Source organism: Elephas maximus, chromosome 4 (assembly GCF_024166365.1).
Source record: "Elephas maximus indicus isolate mEleMax1 chromosome 4, mEleMax1 primary haplotype, whole genome shotgun sequence".
In the NCBI taxonomy this organism is placed as follows: domain Eukaryota; kingdom Metazoa; phylum Chordata; class Mammalia; order Proboscidea; family Elephantidae; genus Elephas; species Elephas maximus.
The window spans coordinates 23,624,347-23,645,077 of NC_064822.1; the positions used below are offsets into that span (position 1 = coordinate 23,624,347).

The 20,731-nt window shown below is 38.4% G+C and overlaps 1 long non-coding RNA gene across 1 annotated transcript in view; it reads left to right on the top strand.

The window, feature by feature from the left end:
• The window catches only part of LOC126074880 (uncharacterized), a 96,530-nt gene that overhangs the window by 29,740 nt on the left and 46,059 nt on the right, over positions 1–20,731 (top strand). The window contains exons 2-3 of the long non-coding RNA XR_007517035.1: positions 19,080–19,177; positions 19,600–19,667. This is a non-coding gene — a long non-coding RNA (uncharacterized LOC126074880). The remainder of the gene's footprint in view (positions 1–19,079; positions 19,178–19,599; positions 19,668–20,731) is intronic.

The following is a 20,731-nucleotide window of genomic DNA, read 5'->3' on the forward strand; positions in this document are numbered from 1 at the left end:
CACCATCTGGTTCTTCTGCTCTCAGGCTGATGTAGTCTCTGATTTATATGGCCCTTTCCGTGTCTTGGCCTTTGCTCATTTTTTAATTGGGTTATTTGTCTTTTTGTTGTTGAGGTACTGCAGTATCTGTTAGCCCAAGATTTTAGAGATTAGACCCTGATCAAATATGTCATAGCTAAAACTTTTTTCCCAGTCTATAGATTGTCTTTCTACTGTTTTGGTGAAGTCTTTTGATTAGTGTAAGTGTTTGGTTTTTAGGAGCTCCCAGTTATCTACTTTCTTTTCTGGTGTTTGTGCATTGTTAGTTATGTTTTATATTCTGTTTCTGCCATGTATTAGGGCTCCTAGCATTGTCCCTATTTTTTCTTCCATGATCTTTATCACTTTAGATTTTATATTTAGGTCTTTGATCCATTTTGAGTTTGTTTTTGTACATGGCATGGGGTATGGGTCTTGTCTCATTTTTTTGCAGATGGATATCCAGTTATCCCAGCACCATTTGTTAAAGAGACTGTCTTTTCCCCCATTCAAAAGACTGGGCCTTTGTCAAATATCAGCTGGTCGTAGGTGGATGAATTTACCTCTGGATTCTCAGTTCTGTTCCATTGCACTATGTATCTGTTGTTGTACCAGTACCAGGCTGTTTTGACTTCTGTGGTGGTATAAAGGGTTCTAAAATCAGGAGGTCACCACTTTGTTCTTTTTCAGCAATGCTTTACTTATCTGGGGCTTTTCCCTTTCCATACGAAGTTGGTGATTTGTTTCTCCATTGTGTTAAAAAAAAATACTTGGGGTTTGGATTGGAATTGCATTATATCTGTAGATTCCTTTGGGTAGAATTGACATTTGCACAATGTTGAGTCTTCCTATCCATGAGCAAGGTATATTGTTCCACTTACGTAGGTCTCTTTTGGTTTCTTGCAGTAATGTCTTGTAGTTTTCTTTGTATAGGTAGGTCTCTTACGTCTCCAGTTAGATGTATTCCTAAGTATTTTGTCCTCTTGGGGGCTATTGTAAATGGTAGTGATTTCCTCTTCAAAGTTCTCTTCGTTGGTGTAGAGGAATCCAACTGATTTTTTTTTTTTAATTGTGCTTTAAGTGAAAGTTAACAAATCAGATCAGTCTCTCATACAAAAATTTACATACACCTTGGTATACACTCCTAATTGCTCTCCCTCTGATGAGATAGCACAGTACTTGCCTCCCTTCTCTCTCCTCGTGTACATTTGGGTAGCTTCTGGACACCTCTGCCCTTTCATCTCCCCTCCCGACAGGATATGCCAACATAGTCTCATGTGTCGACTTGATCCAAGAAGCTTGTTCTTCACCAGTCTCATTTTCCATCCCCTATTCCAGTCCAATCCCTGTCTGAAGAGTTGGCTTTGGGAATGGTTCCTGCCCTGGGGTAACAGAAGGTCTGGGGTCCATGGCCTCCGGGGCTTCTCCAGTCCCAGTCTGACCATTAAGTCTGGTCTTTTTACAAGAATTTGGGGTCTGCCTCCCACTGCTTTCCTGCTCCCTCAGGATTTCTCTGTTGAGTTCCCTGTCAGGGCAGTCATCAGTTGTGGCCAGGTACTATCTAGCTCTTCTGGTCTCAGGCTGATGTAGTCTCTAGTTTATGTGATACTTTTTGTCTCTTAGGCTTATAATTATTTTGTGCCTTTGGTGTTCTTCATTCTTCCTTGTTCCAGGTGGGTGAGACCCGTTGATGCATCTTATATGGCCACTTGTTAGCGTTTAAGACCGCAGATACCACTCTCCAAAGTGGGATACAGAATGTTTTCTTAATAAATTTTCTTATGCCAGTTGACTTAGATGTCCCCTGAAACCATGGTCCTCAACCCCCCGCTCCTGCTATGCTGGCCTTTGAAGTGTTCAGTTTTTTAAGGAAACTTTTGTTTTTGGTTTAGTCCATTTGTGTTGACCTCTCCTTTATCGTGTATCATCTTTCCCTTCACCTAAAATGAAACTTATCTACTATATAATTAGTGAATGCCCCTCTCCCTCCCTCCCACCCTCCCGCTCTCGTGACCATCAAAGAGTATTTTCTTCTCTGCTTAAACTGTTCCTCCAGTTCTTATAATAGTGGTCTTATACAGTATTTGTCCTTTTACAATTGACTGACTTCACTAAGCATAATGTCTTCCAGATTTCTCCATGTTATGAAATGTTTCGTGGATTCAGCGTTGTTCTTTATGGATATGTAATATTACATTTTGTGAATATACCATAGTTTATTTATCCATTCATCCATTGATGGGCACCTTGGTTGCTTCCAACTTTCTGCAGTTGTAAACAGTGCTGCCATGAACATGGGTGTGCATATATTTCTTCATGTAAAGGTTCTGATTTCTCTAGGATATATTCCAAGGAGTGGTATTGCTGGGTCATATGGTAATTCTATTTCTAGTTTTTTAAGGAAGCGCCAAATTGATTTCCAAAGCAGTTGTACCATTTTACATTCCCACCAGCAGTGTATAAGTGTTCCAGTCTCTCCACAACCCCTCCAACATTTATTATTTTGTGTTTTTTGAATTAATTCCAGCCTTGTTGGAGTGAGATGGAATCTCATTGTAGTTTTGATTTGCATTTCTCCAATGGCTAATGATAGAGAACATTTTCTCATGTATCTGTTAGTCACCTGAATGTCTTCTTTAGTAAAGTGCATGTTCATATCCTTTGCCCATTTTTTAATTGGGTTGTCTTTTTGTGGTTGAGTTTTAGCAGAATCATGTAGATTTTAGAGATCAGGCGCTGGTCAGAGATGCCATAGCTGAAAACTTTTTCCCAGCCTATTTACTCTTTTGGTGAAGTCTTTAGATGAGCATAGGTGTTTGATTTTTAGGAGCTCCCAGTTATCTGGTTTCTCTTCTGCATTTTTAGTAATGTTTTGTATCCTGTTTATGCCATGTATTAGGGCCCCTAACATTGACCCTATTTTTTCTTCCATAATCTTTATCATTTCAGACTTTATGTTTACGTCTTTGATCCATTTTGAGTTCGTTTTTGTGCATGGTGTGAGGTATGGGTCTTGTCTCATTTTTTTGCAGATGGATATCCAGTTACGCCAGCACCATTTGTTAAAAAGATTATCTTTTCCCCATGTAACTGATACTGGGCCTTTGTCAAATGTGGATGGATTTATGTCTGGATTCTCAATTCTGTTCCATTGGTCTATGTGCCTGTTGTTGTACCAGTACCAGGCTGTTCTGACTACTGTGGCAGTATAATAGGTTCTAAAATCAAGTAGAGCGAGGCCTCCCACTTTGTTCTTCTTTTTCAGTAATGCTTTACTTATCCGGGACTTCTTTCCCTTCCATATGAAGTTGGTGATTTGTTTCTCCATCTCATTAAAAAATGTTGTTGGAATTTAGATCAAAATTGCATTGTATATATAGATGGCTTTTGGTAGAACAGACATTTTTACAATGTTAAGTCTTCCTATCCATGAGCAAGGTATGTTTTTCCACTTACGCAGTTCCCTTTTGGTTTCTTGCAGTGGTACCTTGTGGTTTTCTTTGTATAGGTCTTTTACGTTTCTGGTTAGATTTATTCCTAAATATTTTACCTTTTTGGGGGCTACTGTGAATGGTATTGATTTGGTAATTTCCTCTCCGATGTTCTTTTTGTTGGTGTGGAGGAATTCAACTGATTTTTGTATGTTTATCTTGTATCCTGATACTTTGCTGAACTCTTCTATTAATTTCAGTAGTTTTTTTTTGAGGATTCTTTAGGGTTTTCTGTGTATAAGATCATGTCATCTGCGAACAGAGATACTTTTACTTCCTCCTTGCCAATCCGGATGCCCTTTATTTCTTTGTCTAGCCTAATTGCTCTGGCTAGGACCTCCAGCACAGTATTGAATAAGAGTGGCAATAAGGGGCACCCTTGTCTGGTTCCTGATCTCAAGGGGAATGCTTTCAGACTCTCTCCATTAAGGATGATGTTGGCTGTTGGCTTTGTATAAATGCCCTTTATTATGTTGAGGAATTTTCATTCTATTCCTATTTTGCTGAGAGTTTTTATCATGAATGAGTGTTGAACTTTGTCAAATGCCTTTTCTGCATCAGTTGATAAAATCATGTGATTCTTGTCTTTTATTTATATGGTGGATTACATTAATTGTTTTTCTAATATTGAACCAATCTTTGCATACCTGGTATAAATCCCATTTGGTCATGGTGGATTAATTTTTTGATATGTTGTTGAATTCTATTGGCTAGAATTTTTTTGAGGATTTTTGCATCTAAGTTCATGAGGGATATAGGTCTGTAATTTTCTTTTTTTGTGGTGTCTTTACCTGGTTTTGGCATCAGGGATATGCTGGCTTCATAGAATGAGTTAGGGAGTAGTCCACCCTTTTCTATGCTTTGAAATACCTTTAGCAGTAGTATTGTTAACTCTTCTCTGAAAAGCTGGTAGAAATCTGCATTGAAGCCGTCTGGGCCAGGGCTTTTTTTGCTGGGAGTTTTTTGATTACCTTTTCAATCTCTTTTTTTTGTTATGGGTCTATTTAGTTGTTCTACCTCTGTTTGTGTTTGTGTTAGTTTAGGTAGGTAGTGTGTTTCTAGGAATTCGTCCATTTCTTCTAGGTTTTCAAATTTGTTAGAGTACAATTTTTCGTAGTAATCTGATATGATTCTTTTAATTTCCGTTGGGTCTGTTGTGATATGCCCCCTCTCATTTCTTATTCGGGTTATTTGTTTCCTTTCCTGCATTTCTTTAGTCAGTCTGGCCAGTGGTTTATCAATTTTGTTAATTTTTTCAAAGAACCAGCTTTTGGCCTTGTTAACTCTTTCAATTGTTTTTCTGTTCTCTAATTCATTTAATTCTGCTCTAATTTTTATTATTCCTTTTCTTCTGGTGCCTGATGGTTTCTTTTGTTGCTCTCTTTCTGTTTGTTCCAGTTGTAGGGATAGTTCTCTGATTTTCGCTCTTCTTTATGTATGTGTGCATTTATTGATATAAATTGTCCTCTGAGCACTGCTTTCACTGTGTCCCAAAGGTTCTGATAGGAAGTGTTTTCAGTCCCATTGCATTCTATGAATTTCTTTATTCCTTCCTTAATGTCTTCTATAACCCAGTCTTTTTTGAGCAGGGTATTGTTGAGTTTCCAAGTATTTGATTTCTATTCCTTGGTTTTTCTGTTATTCATTTCCACTTTTATGGCCTTATGGTCTGAGAAGATGCTTTGTATTATTTCAATGTTTTGGATTCTGCAAAGGCTTGTTTTTTGACCTAAGATGTGGTCTATTCTAGAGAATGTTCCATGTGCACTAGAAAATAAAGTATACTTGGTTGCTGTTGGGTGGAGTGTTCTGTATAAGCCTATAGTTGGTTGATTGTAGCAATTAGATCTTCTGTGCCTTTATTGAGCTTCTTACTGGATGTCCTGTCCTTCACTGAAAGTGGTGTGTTGAAGTCTCCTAAAATTGTGGAGGTGTCTATCTCAATTTTCAATTCTGTTAGAGTTGTTTCTGTATCTTGCAGCCCTGTCACTGGGTGCGTAAATATTTAATGTGGTTATATCCTCCTGGTAAATTGTCCCTTTAATCATTATGTAGTGTCTACCTTTATCCTTTGTGGTGGATTTAACTTTAAAGTCTATTTTGTCAGAAATTAATATTGCCACTCCTGCTCTTTTTTGATTGGTGTTTGCTTGATGTATTTTTTCCATCCTTTGAGTTTTAGTTTGTTTTTGTCTCTAAGTCTAAGGTGTGTCTCTTGTAGGCAGCATATATAGATGGATCTTTTTTTTTAATCCAATCTGCAACTCTCTGTCTCCTTATTGGTGCATTTAGTCCATTTACATTCAGCATAATTATAGGTAAGTATGAGTTTAGTGCTGTCGTTTTGATGCCTTATTTTGTGTGTTGTTGACATAATTCATTTTTCCACTTTTTTGTGCTGAGAAGTTTTTCTTTGTAAATCGTGTGTTCCTCATTTTCATGGTAGTTGAATTTATTTTTGCTGAGTCGTTACGTTTATCTTGGTTTTTCTTTGAAGTATGGAGTTGTTAGACCTCTTTGTGGTTACCTTAATATTTACCCCTATTTTTCTAAGAAAACCTAACTTATATCGCCCTATATCACCTTGGTTTCCTCTCCATATGGACAATCTATGCCTCCTATATTTAGTCCCTGTTTTTTGATTCTTGTAATCTTTTACATAATGACTTCAATGCTTCCCTGTTTTGAGCATTTTTTTAAATTAATCTTATTTTGTTTTTGTGATTTCCCTATCTGAGTTGATATCAGAATGTTGTGTTCTGTGACCTTGTGTTGTGTTGGTATCTGATATTATTGATTTTCTGACCAAACAATTTCCTTTAGTAATTCTTGTAGCTTTGGTTTGGTTTTTGCAAGTTCTCTAAGCTTGTGTTTATCTGTAAATATCTTAATTTCACCTTCATATTTGAGAGAGAGTTTTGCTGGATATATAATTACTGGCTGGCAGTTTTTCTCCTTCAGTGCTCTAGATATGTCATCCCATTGCCTTCTTGCCTGCATAGTTTCTGCCGAGTAGTCCGAACTTATTGATTTCTCCTTTGTAGGTGACTTTTCACTTATCCCTCCCTGCTTTTAAAATTTCTCTTTATCTTTGGTTTTGGCAAGTTTGGTGAATATTATTTTCTTTTGGAATCTACCTTGTATGGGGTTTGTTGAGCATCTTGCATAGATATCCTTTAATCTTTCATGATGTTGGGGAAGTTTTCTGCCATCAGATCTTCAACTATTCTCTCTGTATTTTCTGTTATCCCTCCCTGTTCTGGAACTCCAATCACATATGAGTTATTCTTCTTGATAGAGTCCCACATGATTCTTAGAGTTTCTTCATTTTTTTAAATTCTTTTATCTGATTTTTCTTCAAATATATTGGTGTCAATTGCCTTATCCTCCAACTCCCCGACTCTGCATTCCAATTCCTTGATTCTGCTCCTCTGATTTCCTATTGAGTTGTCTAATTCTGTAATTTTATTGTTAATCTTTTGAATTTCTGAATGGTGTCTCTCTGTGGATTCTTGCAGCTTATTAAATTTCTCACCATGTTCTTGAATAATCTTTTTGACTTCGTCAACTGCTTTATCTGTGTGTTCCCTGGCTGTTTCTATGGATTGCCTTATTTCATTTCTGAGGTCATCTCTGATGTCTTGAAGCATTCTGTGTGTTAGTTTTTTATATTCTACATCTGGCAATTCCAGGAATGTGTCTTCATCTGGGAAAGATTTTGATTCTTTGCTTTGGGGGTTTGTAGAAGCAATCATGGTCTGCTTCTTTATGTGATTCGATATCGACTGCTGTCTGTGAGCCATCTATAAGATATTGTAATGAATTATTGTATAGTTGCTCACTGAGTCTTATCTTCTTGTTTTGTTTTGTTTCAGTACACCCAGATGGGCTACTAGATTTCGCTAACTTGATTGTTGTAGCTTTTGAATCACTTATGTCCTGTTACCAGCAGGTTTTAGCTGTTACCAGATATACAAGCTTATGAGTCCATTCACTATTCTTGAATAGAATCAGCTTAGGTGTCCTGATAGTGGGTCATCTAGTGTGTGGTGTAGGCTTTCACCTACTATTTTAGAGGCATAGTGGTGATGGTTGTATGCACCGGTTTCTATTAGCAGCAGGGGGTCACACTCCAAGGAGGGCAGGGTGCTGACAGCCTTCCCCCCAGTGTCAGTGAGGAAGGAGCATCTGTGTTCTCTAGAGCACTCTGGTGGGTGGGTTCTGCAGCTGTACCTTAGGCATCCAATGCTTGTACCTCTAAGGATTGGTAGGCGTCACTATCTTCAGGCCCCTTTAGCAGGTGGTTAGGTGGTGTGGGTGGAGCCTCAGCCCTCAGTTCACTGTTGTGGATCAGTGAGGGCTCTGTTTAGTTGGTAGAGAGGTATCAGGCCTCCAAAACTTGCCTTTCCACTGCTCAGCTGCAACAATTACAGTCAGATCTCTAAAAGAATTGCCTTTGCACTAAAATAGCCACCTGGTTCCATGTAGGGGTGAAATCCAATGACTGTGGACCTCTTGTGCCTGGATGGAGCTGGTTCTGTACTGTTATTCCAGTTTAGAGAAATCATGAAAGGATTTTCCCCCTGATTATTAATTGCTGCTTTTCCAGGCCAGGAGAATGGGTTAGGAAACCGCACCCCCCCCCCACCCCCCACAGAGCACTTAGCTCTCTGGCCCAGGGAATTCCAATGTTAATGAAGCTGGCTGGGGCAGAGAGGGGAGGGATCAGATAGATAGAAGAGAGTAGCTCGGTAAAATAGACAAAATCACTTATCTTGTTTGGTGAGGACTGTTTTATCTGAGATTCCAGAGGGGTGTGTAGCCTGTGTGTGCTGGCTGGGTCCCCGCCAAGATTGCCCCCAGGGGTTAGGGCTGCGTCCCTGCTTGCCTAGTCTCAGGAAGCCACGATCATCCCCGCAGCTCTGGCGCTAAGGCTCCGCAAGGGTTCAGGTCTGGGACGTGGCTTGCCAGGCTCCGGAACTATTCAGTGCCTCAGCGCATGGATTCTCGCTCCCCCGAGGGCTCAGGGCTGGGGCGCAGCACACCGGTCTCCAGGACTGCTCGCTGCTTCAGCCCTCAGATTCTTGCTTCCCTGAGGGCTCAGGGCTAGGGCGTGGCATGCCGGTCTCTGGGACTACTTGCTGCTTCAGCATGTGGATTCTGGCTCCCCTGAGGGCTCAGGGCTGGGGTGCAGCACGCCAGTCTCCAAAACTGGTCTCTACTTTAGCACACGGCTTCTCGCTCTCCTGTCACTTGGTCCAATTCCTTAGTTCTGTGTTTGATGGTCAGAGTTCGTAGATTGTCATGTATGTAATCGATGCACTTGTTTTTTTGAGTCTTTGTTGCAAGAGGGTTCAGCGGAAGCTTCTGCCTAGTCAGCCATCTTGGTCCCGCCTCAAAGCTGATTTTTGTGTGTTTATCTTATATTCTGATACTCAGCTGAAATCTTTTATTTATTTCAGGAGTTTTTTTGTGGATTCTTTGGGGTTTTCTGTGTGTAAGATCATGTCATCTGCAAATAGGGATACTATTACTCCGTCCTTACCAATTTGGATGCCCTTTATTTCTTTTCTTGCCTTATTGCTCTGATTAGGACCTCCAGCGCAATGTTGAATAAGAATGGTGATAAAGTGCATCTTTGTCTGGTTCTCATTCTCAAAGGGAATGCTTTCAGACTTTCTCTGTACAGGGTGATGTTGGCTATTGGCTTTATTATGTTGAGGAATTTCCTTTCTAGTCCTATTTTGCACAGAATTTTTATCATGAATGGGTGTTGGACTTTGTCAAATGCTTTTTCTGCATCAGTTGATAAGATCATGTGGTTCTTTGGTTTTATTTATTTGATGGATTATATTAATTGTTTTTTTTTAATGTTGAACCACCCCTGCATTCTTGGCATGAATCCATTTGATCATAGGGAATTTTTTTTTGATATGTTGTTGAATTCTGTTGGCTAGAATTTTGTTGAGAATTTTTACATCCATGTTCATGTGAGATATTGGTCTGTAATTTTCTTTTTTGGGGGTGTGTCTTAGCTGGTTTTGGTGTCAGGATTATGCTGGCTTCATAGAATGAGTTTGGGAGTATTCCATCCTTTTCTATACTCTGAAATACATTTTATAGTAGTGGTGTTAAATCCTCTCTGAAAGTTTGGTAAAATTCTCCAGTGAAGCCATCAGGGCCAGGCCTTTTTTTTTTGTTGAGAGTTTTTTAATTGCTTCTTCAATCTCTTATTTTGTTATAGGCTTATTTAGTTGTTCTACCCCTGTTTTGTGTTAGTTTAGGTACGTAGTGTGTTTCTAGAAATTTGTCCATTTCCTCTAGGTTTTCAAATTTGTTTGGGTACAATTTTTCATAGTATTCTGTTATGATTCTTTGAATTTCAGTTGGGTCTGTTGTGATATTGCCTATCTCATTTCTTATTTGGGTTATTTGCTTCCTCTCCTGTTTTTCTTTTGTCAGTTTGGCCAATGGTTTATTAATTTTGTTGATCTTTTCCAAGAACCAGCTTTTGGTCTTGTTAACTTTTTCAATTGTTTTTTTTATTCTCTATTTCATTTATTCCTGCTCTAATTTTTATTATTTTCTTTCTTTTGGTGCCCAAGGGCTTCTTTTGCTGCTCTTTTTCTATTTGTTCAAGTTGTAGGGTTAATGTTTCAATTTTGGGCCTTTCTTCTCTTCAGATGTGTATGTTTATTGCTATAAATTGACCTCTGAGCACTGCTTTTGCTGTTTCCCAAAGGTTCTGGTATGATATGTTTTCATTCTCATTTGATTCTGTGAATTTCTTTATTCTGTCCTTGATTTCTTCTATAACCCAATAACTTTTGAGCTAGCTGTTCAGTTTCCATGTATTTGAATTTTTTTCCTTGCTTTTTCTGTTATTGCTTTCTACTTTTATCGCTTTATGGTCAGAAAAGATGCTTTGTAATATTTCGATGTTTTGGATTCTGTTAAGGCTTGCTTTGTGGCCTAAAATGTGGCCTATTCTGGAGAAGGTTTTGTGTGCATTGGAAAAGGAAGTATACTTGGCTGCTATTAGGTGGAGTGTTCTGTGTACGGCTATGAGATCAAGTTGGTTGACTGTGGCATTTAGATCTTTCGTGTCTTATTGAGCTTCTTTCCTGATATTCTGCCCTTCACTAAAAGTGCTGTGTTGAAGTCTCCTACTATTACTGTGGAGCTGTCAATTTCTCTTTTCAGTGCTATTAGAGTTTGTTTTATGGTTTTTGGTGTTCTGTCATTGGATGCATAAATATTTATTATGGTCATGTCCTCCTGATATATTGACCATTCAATCATTATACAGTGTCCTTCCTTATCCTTTATGGTGGATTTTGCTTTAAAGTCTATTTTGTCAGAGCCATTCCTGCTCTTTTTTGATTGTTGTTTGCTTGATATATTTTTCTCCATTCTTTGAGTTTTAGTTTGTGTCTTTGAGTCTAAGGTGTGTCTCTTATAAGCAGCATATAGACAGATCATGTTTTTTTTATCCATTCTGCCACTCTCTGTCTCTTTATTGGTACATTTAGTCCATTTCCATTCAGCGTAATTATTGATAGGTATGAGTTTTTTTTTTTCTTTTATGAGTTTAGTGCTGTCATTTTGATGTATTTTTCTGTGTGTTGTTGACAGTTTCTTTTTGCCACTTAATTTTCTGTGCTGAGTCATTTTTCTTGATGTATTTGTTTTTTGTCTTTTTCACTGTGGTTGATTTTGTATTTGCTGAGTCCTTATGTTTTTCTTGTTTTTTATTTTGGTGTGTAGGATTGTTAGTTTCCTTTCTGGTTACCTTAATGTTTACCCCTATTTTTCTAAGTTTAAACCAACCTTTTATTTCTTGATATCGCCTTTACTTCTCCTTCATATGGAAGTTCTATGACTACATTATTTAGTCTCTTTTTTGTTTTAATGTTGTCATCTTTTACATATTGACATCCCTGTTTTCCTATTTTCAGTGTTTTAGCTTTGTTTTATTTTTTTGACTTCCCTATCTGGGTTGATATCTGGTTGTTTTATCCTGTGTTCTACTCTTGGGTTGTTATCTGATGTTATTGATTTTCTAACCAGAGGACTTCTTTTAGTATTTCTTGTAATTTTGGTTTGATTTTTACAAACTTCCTTAACTTTTGTTTATCTGGACATGCCCTAATGTCGCTGTCATATTTGAGAAACGGTTTTGCTGGGTATATAATTCTTGGCTGGATATATAATTCTTGGCAGCATATATAATTCTTGGCAATTGCCTTTTTGCTTGCATTGTTTCTGCTTAGTAGTGAGAGTTTAGTCTTATTGACTCTCCTTTGTAGATGACTTTTGTTTATCCCTAGCCAATCTTAAAATTCTCCCTTTATCTTTGCTTTTGGCGAGTTTGATTATAATATTTCTTGGTGACTTTCCTTTGGGATCTACCTTGTGTGGGGTTCGATGAGCTTCTTGGATAGATATCTTCTTGTCTTTCATGATATCAGGGAAGTTTTCTGCCAACAAATCTTCAACAATTCTCTCTGTATTTTCTGTTATATCCCCTGTTCTGGTTCTCCAATCGCTCATAGATTATTCCTCTTCCTACAGTCCCATGTAATTCTTAGGGTTTCTTCCTTTTTTTTTTTTTTAATTCTTTTATCTGATTTTTCCTCAGATAAATTGATATCAAGTTCTTTATCTCAGTCTCACTAATTCTGACTTCCATTGCCTTAATTCTGCTCCTCTGACTTTCTGTTGAGTTTTCTAATTCCGAAATTCTATTGTTAATCTTTTGGATGTCTATCTGCTCTCTCTGTGGATTTTTGCAGCCTGTTTAATTTGTCATTATGCTCTTGTATAACCTTCTTAAGTTTCTCTGTTGCTTTGTCTGTGTGTTCCTTGGCTTGGACTGTGTTTTGCCTGACCTCTTTCCTGATCTTTTGAAGAACTCTGTATATTAATCTTTGATCTCTACCTCCTGGAATTCCAAGATTTTATCTTCCTCCAGGAGATTTATTGGTTCTTTGTTTTGTTCACTTGCTGAAGCTATCATGGTCTGCCTCTTTATGATATTTGGTATTGACTGTTGTGTCTGAGCCATCAATAAGTTATTATATTTATTTATTTTATGTTTGCCTACTGTGTCCAACTTCTTGTTTTGTTTTGTTTTTTTGTGTACCCACATAGGCTGGTTGTGTGAGCTACTTTGATTATTGGCATCTTTGAAGCTCTCACGTCCTGTCACCAGGTGGTTAGAGCTGTTACTAGGTATGTGAGCCCAGGAGTCCATTTATTTCTCTTGTGTGGATTCAGCTAATGCGTCTGGGTCGTCAGTCACTGAGTGTATGGTGCAGGCTCTCACCTACAGTCCTAGATGGGCAGGGCTACGTGGGGGTGATTGGAGTAGGCACAGGTATCTGGCTGCAATAGGGGTGATGTGCTGAGCAAGGTAGGGGGCTGACGGCTGCCCCGATTGCTTGGGTGGAAGGCTTGTCACTGCTCCCTAGAGTGCGTTAAGTGGGTGGGCTTTGCAGCTGGACTTTGGGTACCCAGTGCTGTTGGATATAAAGACTGGGAGGCACCACTTATTCTTGGACACCTGTCATGGTTAGCTAGGTGGAGTGGGAGGAGCCACCAGTCCTCAGCTGAGGACCCTGCTTAATGGGCAGGGCGGTGTCAAATGTCACAAATCTGTCACTCCCAGTTGAAAATAGGTGTCAAGTATATACTCTGTTGTATATACCTGAAGGGAACCGTGTGCTATGCTAATGAGGGCCTTCGCTGTTGAAATGGGGCCACACAGGTCTAGGCAGCAGTAAAAGGCATTCAAAGTCCATGGACCCCTTATGCCTGTGCCTAGGCAAAGGAGCTGGGCCTACCCTGAGTTCCCAGCTTAGGGGAGCTGGCAGATTATTTTTCCCTGTTTGTTAATTTGTTCCATCTCCAAAGCCGGGAGAATGGCTCAGGACACATGACGGGTCCCACTTCTGGTAGAGGGGGCATGGCAATCACTGAAGCCATACTGGGACCGAAACAGAGCAGGGAGGGGACAGGTGAATGGGAGAGAGGTACTTCCCAGAAGGGAAAGGGTTTTTCTGATCCCATGTGGTAGGTTAAACGTTTACATTTAACTTTTGCCGATTCAGCACTGCTTCTCCCTTCTTCTGGAGACACTTTGCTGCTTGGTTTCCCCCGGTGCGGGAAACGCATCCTGAGTGCTACTGCTTGCCTCAGCCTGTGCGCACAGGCCAATCCAGCCTGCAGGATGCTGGCCAGGTCAGCTATGGCAAATCCCCCTGCTTCTGAACTGTTTCTTCCTCCCCCTGCTTCTCAGTCCAACTCCTCAACTTTGTCTTTGATGTTCAGGTCTCCTAGATTGTCAAGTATAATCGATTTATTTGTTTTTTGGGATCTTTGTTGTAAGAGGGACCACAGAAAGTGTCTGACTACTCTACCGTCTTGGCCTCATATCACCCAAGGCTGTAATCTTTCAAAAGCAGACTGCCACATGTTTCTCCTGCAGAGCTGCTGGTGGGTTCAAATGCTGACATTTTGGTTAGTAGTCGAGCACTTAACCACTGCACCACACCAGTGTAATAAGACAAGAAAAAGACATGAAATGCATAAGAGTCAGAAAGTAAAAAATACAGTTTGTTATTCACAAATTACATGATTGATCTAAGAAAATCCATAAGATTCGTCAGATAAATTTTTAGAATTAATTAAGATTATTAGCAAGAATGTGGAGTACAAGATCAATATACAAAAATCAATATGCAAATCATAACCACAATGAGATACCATCTCACCTGAGCATTATTGGCACAAATCAAAAAAACAGGAAATAACAAATGTTGGAGAGGTTGTGGGGAGATTGGAACTCTTATGCACTGCTGGTAGGAATGCAAAACAGTACAACCATTTTAGAAAATATGGCGCCCCCTTAGAAAGCTAGAAATAGAAATACCATATGATTCAGCAATCCCACTCCTAGGAATATATCCTACAGAAATAAGAGCCATCACATGAATAGACATATGCACACCCATATTCATTGCAGCATTGTTCACAATAGCAGAAAGATGGAAACAACCTACATGCCCGTCAACAGATGAATGGATAAAAAAAAACTATGGTACTTATACGCAATGGAGTACTGTGCGATGATAAAGAACAAGGATGAATCTGTGAAGCATCTCACAACATGGATGAATCTGGAGGGCATTATGCGAAGTGCAATCAGTTAATCACAAAAGCACAAATACTGTATGAGACCATTGTTATAAAAACTCATGAAAAGGTTTACACACAAAAAGAAACAATCTTTGATTGTTAAGAGGGAGGGCAGAGGTAGGGAGGAAAAAACACTAAATAGACGATAGATAAGTGGTAACATTAGTGAAGGATAAGACAGCACACAATACTGGGGAAGCCAGCACAACTTGACCAAGGCAAGGTCATGGAAGCTTCATAGACACATCCAAACTTCCTGAGGGACCAAAATACTGGGCTGAGGTCTGGGGACCATAGCTCTGGGGGACATCTAGCTCAACTGGCATAGTTTATAAGGAAAATATGCTACATTCCTACTTTGGTGAGTAGCATCTGAGGTCTTAAAAGCTTGTGAGTGGCCATCTAAGATACTCTACTGGTCTCGCACTACCGGGAGCAAAGGAGAATAAAGAAAACTGAAGACACAGAAGAAAGATTAGTCCAAAGGACTAATGGACCGCACCTGCCATGGCCATCACCAGACTGAGTCCAGCACAACTAGGTGGTGCCTGGCTACCACCACAGACGGCTCTGACAGGGATCACAGTAGAGGGTCCTGTATAGAGCTGGAGAAAAATGTACAACAAAATTTAAACTCGTTAAAAAGATCCAACTTACTGGCCTGACAGAGACTGGGGTCCGGCCCCTGGGCACCCTTTTAAGTCAGTAATGAAGTCACTTCTGAGGTTCATCCTTCAGCCAAAGATCAGACAGGCCCATAAAACAAAACGAGACTAAAGGGGCACACAAGCTCAGGTGCAAGGATGAGAAGGCAGGAGGGGACAGGAAAGCTGGTAATAGGGAACCCAAGGTCAAGAAGGGAGAGCGCTGACATGCCTTGAGTTTGGTAACCAATGTCGCAAAACAATATGTGTACTAATTGTGTAATGAGAAGCCAGTTTGTTATGTAAACCTTCATCTAAAGTGCAATAATTAAGAAAAAAATCACTCTAATATTAAAGTACTGCTTATTAAAAAATTTTATTAAAAAATCAGGTGCATTTCTCTATACCACCAATAAACAACACTTAGAAAGAGAAAAAAATTGTAGCGATACCATATAAAATTGTTTTAGAAAGTATCAAATGCCTAGGAATAAGTCTAATCAAAGATGCATACCTCTACACCGATAACCATAACACATTATCAAAAGTATAAAACTCATTGCCGTCGGGTTGATTCAGACTCATACTGACCCTACAGGACAGAGTAGAACTGCCCCATAGGGTTTCCAAGGAGTGGCTGATGGATCCGAACTGCCGACCTGGTTAGCAGCCGTGCTCTTAACCATTGCGTCACCAGGGCTCCATCATAAGTATAGAAGACCTAAATAAATATGTATGCATTGAAAGAGTCAATATTCTGAAGATACCACTTCTTTCCAAATTCACTGGGTTTAATGCAATGAATAGATGCAAACAATCCCAATAAAAATTCCAGCACATTTTTGTGAAAACTGACAAGCTGATTCTAGAATTTATATGGAAATGCAAAGGGTTAAAAATAGCTAAGATAGTGTTGAAGGAAAGGAACTATGGAGAAATTCATCTAACAAATATCAAGATTTATTATCAGACAAAATGAGAGTGTATATTGATAAAAGGAGTGACAAAATGGCCAGTGGACCAGAAAAGAGAGTTCAAAAACTGACTCATGTACATATATGGACTCCTGATTTATGACAGGTGGCATTATTTCAATAAGTGGTACTGAGTCAATATGGTAAAAGATGAAATCTGACCCTTACCTCATACCATACAGAAAGATCCATTACAAGTGAATTGTATGTATGTATAAATATGAAATGTAGAATAAATCTTCCAGGAAATACAATAGAAGATTATATTCTAGGCATTAGGATAGGCAAACATTTCTTAATATTTAACACAAAAAGCACTATCTAAAAAGAAGATTGACAAATTAGATTACATTAAAATTATGAACTTCCAACTCCTCAAAGATATTATTAAAAAAATAACAATGAAGAGTAAAAGATATTTGTAACCCATATAACCAGCAAAGAGCTCATATCCAGAATATATCAAGAATTCCTACAGATGAATAAGATACAGACAGATAACCAAATAGAAAAGTGAACAGGAGACTTGAACAGACCTTTCACAAAAGAGTATATCCAAATGACGAGTAAAGATTTGAAAAGGTGACATCATCACTCTTAAGGGGAATGCGGATTAAACCCATAAATCGATACCACTTCAAATCCACCAGAATGGCTAAAATATGAAAGACCGACAGTACTAAATAGGATGTGGAGCAATGGGTACTCTTGTATTGCTGGCAAGAATGTAAATTGGCACTGGCAGTTTAGAAAACTATTTGGTATTATCTACTAAAGCTGAACATACTGAATACTTATTACCCAGTAATGCCACTTCTAGGTGGAAATGCCTATGTATGTGCATAATGTACTAAGAGGCATGTACGGGAATGTTCATAGCAGCTTATATGTAAATAGCATTGCAAAATGTCCTTTCAAGCAATGAAAATGAACTACTGTGATTCTATTTATATAAAGTTCAAAAACAAAGAAAACTAATCTATGATAATAAAAATAAGAGTATTGATTACTTGTTCAGAAAGTTTATATGTGGAAAGGAATAAGACAGGGATATGAGGTACTGGTAATATTCTCTTTCTTGAACTTGGTGGTGGTTATAAAGATGTTCACTTTGTGATAATTCATTGAGCTACATACACTTATGTGTTTTAATATATGTCTGTTATATTTCAATAATTTAAAAACTATTCTTAAAAATTCCCGTTGCAATACAGCAACTCTTACTCATTAAGTACAATTTTTACCTGTTTTGTCAGTTGATTCTGTTGTTGTTGCAATGTGCTACCATTGTTGGGAAAGGTCTTATGTTAACTAATAAATACTACAGAGTCTCAGGAGATCATACTTTTGACCCTAAAAATGACTGGATATTCTGAGTTAGCAAGCATGGGAACAAAGATTTAAGAGGCACTTTATCAGACACGTACTTTTTTTTTTTTCAATTGTACTTTGGATGAAGGTTTACAGAACAAACTAGCTTCTCATTAAACAGTCCACATGCTGCTTTGTGATATTGGTTAACAACTCCAGGGCATGTCAACACTCACCCTTCTCAACCTTGGGTTCCCTATTACCAGCTTTCCTGTCCCCTCCTGCCTTCTAGTCCTTGCCCCTAGACTGGTGTGCCCCTGTAGTCTTGTTTTGTTTTATAGGCCTGTCTAATCTTTGTATGAAGAGTGAACTTCAGGAGTGACTTCATTACTGAGCTAAAATGGTGTCCGGGGGCCATACTCTTGGGTTTTCTCCAGTCTGTCAGGCCAGTAAGTCTGGTCAAACACATGCTTTTAAAAATAATATTTTAATTCCAAATTTATACATTCTTCTGTGGTTCCGTTTGTCTACACCTGCTATTATCAATACAAGTAAAATATGTATAAGTTTGTAAAAATGAAATGCAGTCATATCTTGTATATTATTTTGTGATTTCTTTTTACACCTAAAGTATATGTTTGAAATTGTTCATTTTCTTAAATCAGATATCTATGTATCTATCTTATTTATTCTTATAAAGTAAATGTCAAGATATTTAAACTCAAGAGATTTTATAGTAGAAAGTAAATTTCCCTTTACCCCTGTCCTCCCCATTCCCTCTTCCCAGAATTAAGCATGCTAACAGATTGTTTTCTTTTTCTGTCTTTCTATAAATCCTCTATGTGTATACATATGGTTTTTGCTTGTTTGCTTTTTACAGTGTTTAAGATCATACTGTTTCCTGCAACTCTCTTTTTACATTAATATTGTTTTATCATATTTACATGTTAGAACATAAATATCCACTCTGTTCTTTTTAATGGTTACATAATATTCCAACATAGGGAAATTTCATAATTTATTTAACTTTCTTTCTGCTAATACCCTACTACTGTCAGGTTGATTCTGACTCATAGTGACCCTATAGGACAGAGTAGAACTGCCCCATAGAGTTTCCAAGGAGTGCCTGGTGGATTCAAACTGCTGATGGTTAGCAGCTGTAGCTCTTAACCACTACGCCATGAGGGTTTTCTTATACTACAGGTATTTAGATTTTTTCCAGGTTTTTGTCATTACGAAAATGCTGCAACCAATCATCCATCCATCCATCCATCCATCCATCCATCCATCCATCCATCCATCCATCCATCCATCCATCCATCCATCCATCCATCCAATGTCTTTATTAATTTTAGAGAGCAGATGTATAGGAATTGCTGGGTCATGGGTATGAATATTTTTTTACTTTGAAAATAACTTGAATAATACCTTTATTTTTATAGGTAGTCACCGAGAAATGGATACAGCATCATGGAAAGGCAAATAATTTTATCAAGAATTAAAGACATCAAAATGGGAATCAATGAGTCTATCAAGACAGGTAAAATATGTTAAAGGGTAATGGTGTGGAATTTTAGCAGAAATGAATGCATATAGGAGATAATTTACCCCACCTCAAACCCATAGCCATATGACCCATTAATCCCATCGTAGTTATCAAAAGGTAAATGTCAAATATAGAATGGACAAACAACTTAAATAAAACAATGGCCAATATTCACAAACAGAAATTGTAACAGAATATAATTAAATCACAAATTATAATACTAGTAGTCGAAGAAAACCTTTCCCTGGGATTCCTTAAAATAGGAAATCGTCTTCCCAGGATTAGGCCATGTTTACTTTGAAAAGCCGTCATCACAGAGTCGTGCTGTTCTAAGAACTGAGTTTTTCTTCTAATGGAGGATTGTTGATCATTTAAATGCTTACCTACTGCTGATATGGTTCTTCGTTTAACTCCAGGATGTGAAGGCATCAGAAACTCTTAGAAATGAACCAGTGGACACCATCTGTATTAATGCGCTCCAAAGGTAGTTGAATTAAGAAAAGAACCAATAAAATCTCTTCTGTACAACCAGAAAATTAGTACCCAGACTTCTTGCTATTTACCTACTCCATGGATCAAAATAATTTTTTTCCTTGGATTAATACAAGATTGTTGATAGTAAATAACAGGGGACACGTGGGAATCTTGATTACCGAATGACCTTTAGTCTTTAGTCAAATCATAGCTAATATTTGAGTGCTTATTATAAGTGCCTAATTTTACTATTTCATATACTCCTCCTAACAGTCCTATGAGGTGGACGTTACAAACAACACCATTTTAAAGTCTGGTAATAGAAAGTGTAGGAAGGCCAAGCAAAGCAATAGCTGGTAAGCAGCATTTTGGTCATTGTGCGTGGAGTGACCATGAGTTAGGGGTCAATACCACAGCAGCTAACAACAAAAAGTCATCAATTTAGTGTCCAGTCAGTCCTACCTGTAGTCCCACTGACTTCTATAGACAGGCCCCAACACTGACTCTCACTTTCTTCTCCCAATCACTGATCAATCTGTAACATTTAGAATCCTTTACAACTTAATCTTCTGGCTTTATCCTCCCTTTCTCCTGCTGTACTGTATTGTTCTTCTCACAGTGACCCCATGTGTTACAGAATAGAACTATCCATAGGGTTTTCTTGCTTGTAAATCTTTACAGAAGCAGATCACCAGGTGTTTTCTGCTGTGGAGCTACTGGGTAACTTCGAACTACCAACCTTTCAGTTATCGACTGATTGCACCACTTAGCATCCTTCCAACCATACTGTAGTACTTGAGATTCTACAAATATAAAGAAAAAAAAATATGCCCTGTATTTTTTACACCTCCGAGCCTTTGTTTACGTGGTGTCTCTCCCTGGAATGGGAGCACTGATGGCACAGTGAATGAGCTTGGCTCCTAACCTAAAATGTAGGCAGTTCAAATCTACCAGCCGCTCCTTGGAGACCCCATGGGACAGTTCTGCTGTGTCCTATAGGGTGCCTATGAGTCAGAACCAACTTGACAGCAATGGATTTGGTTTTTTGTTTGTTTGTTTCTCCCTGAAATATAT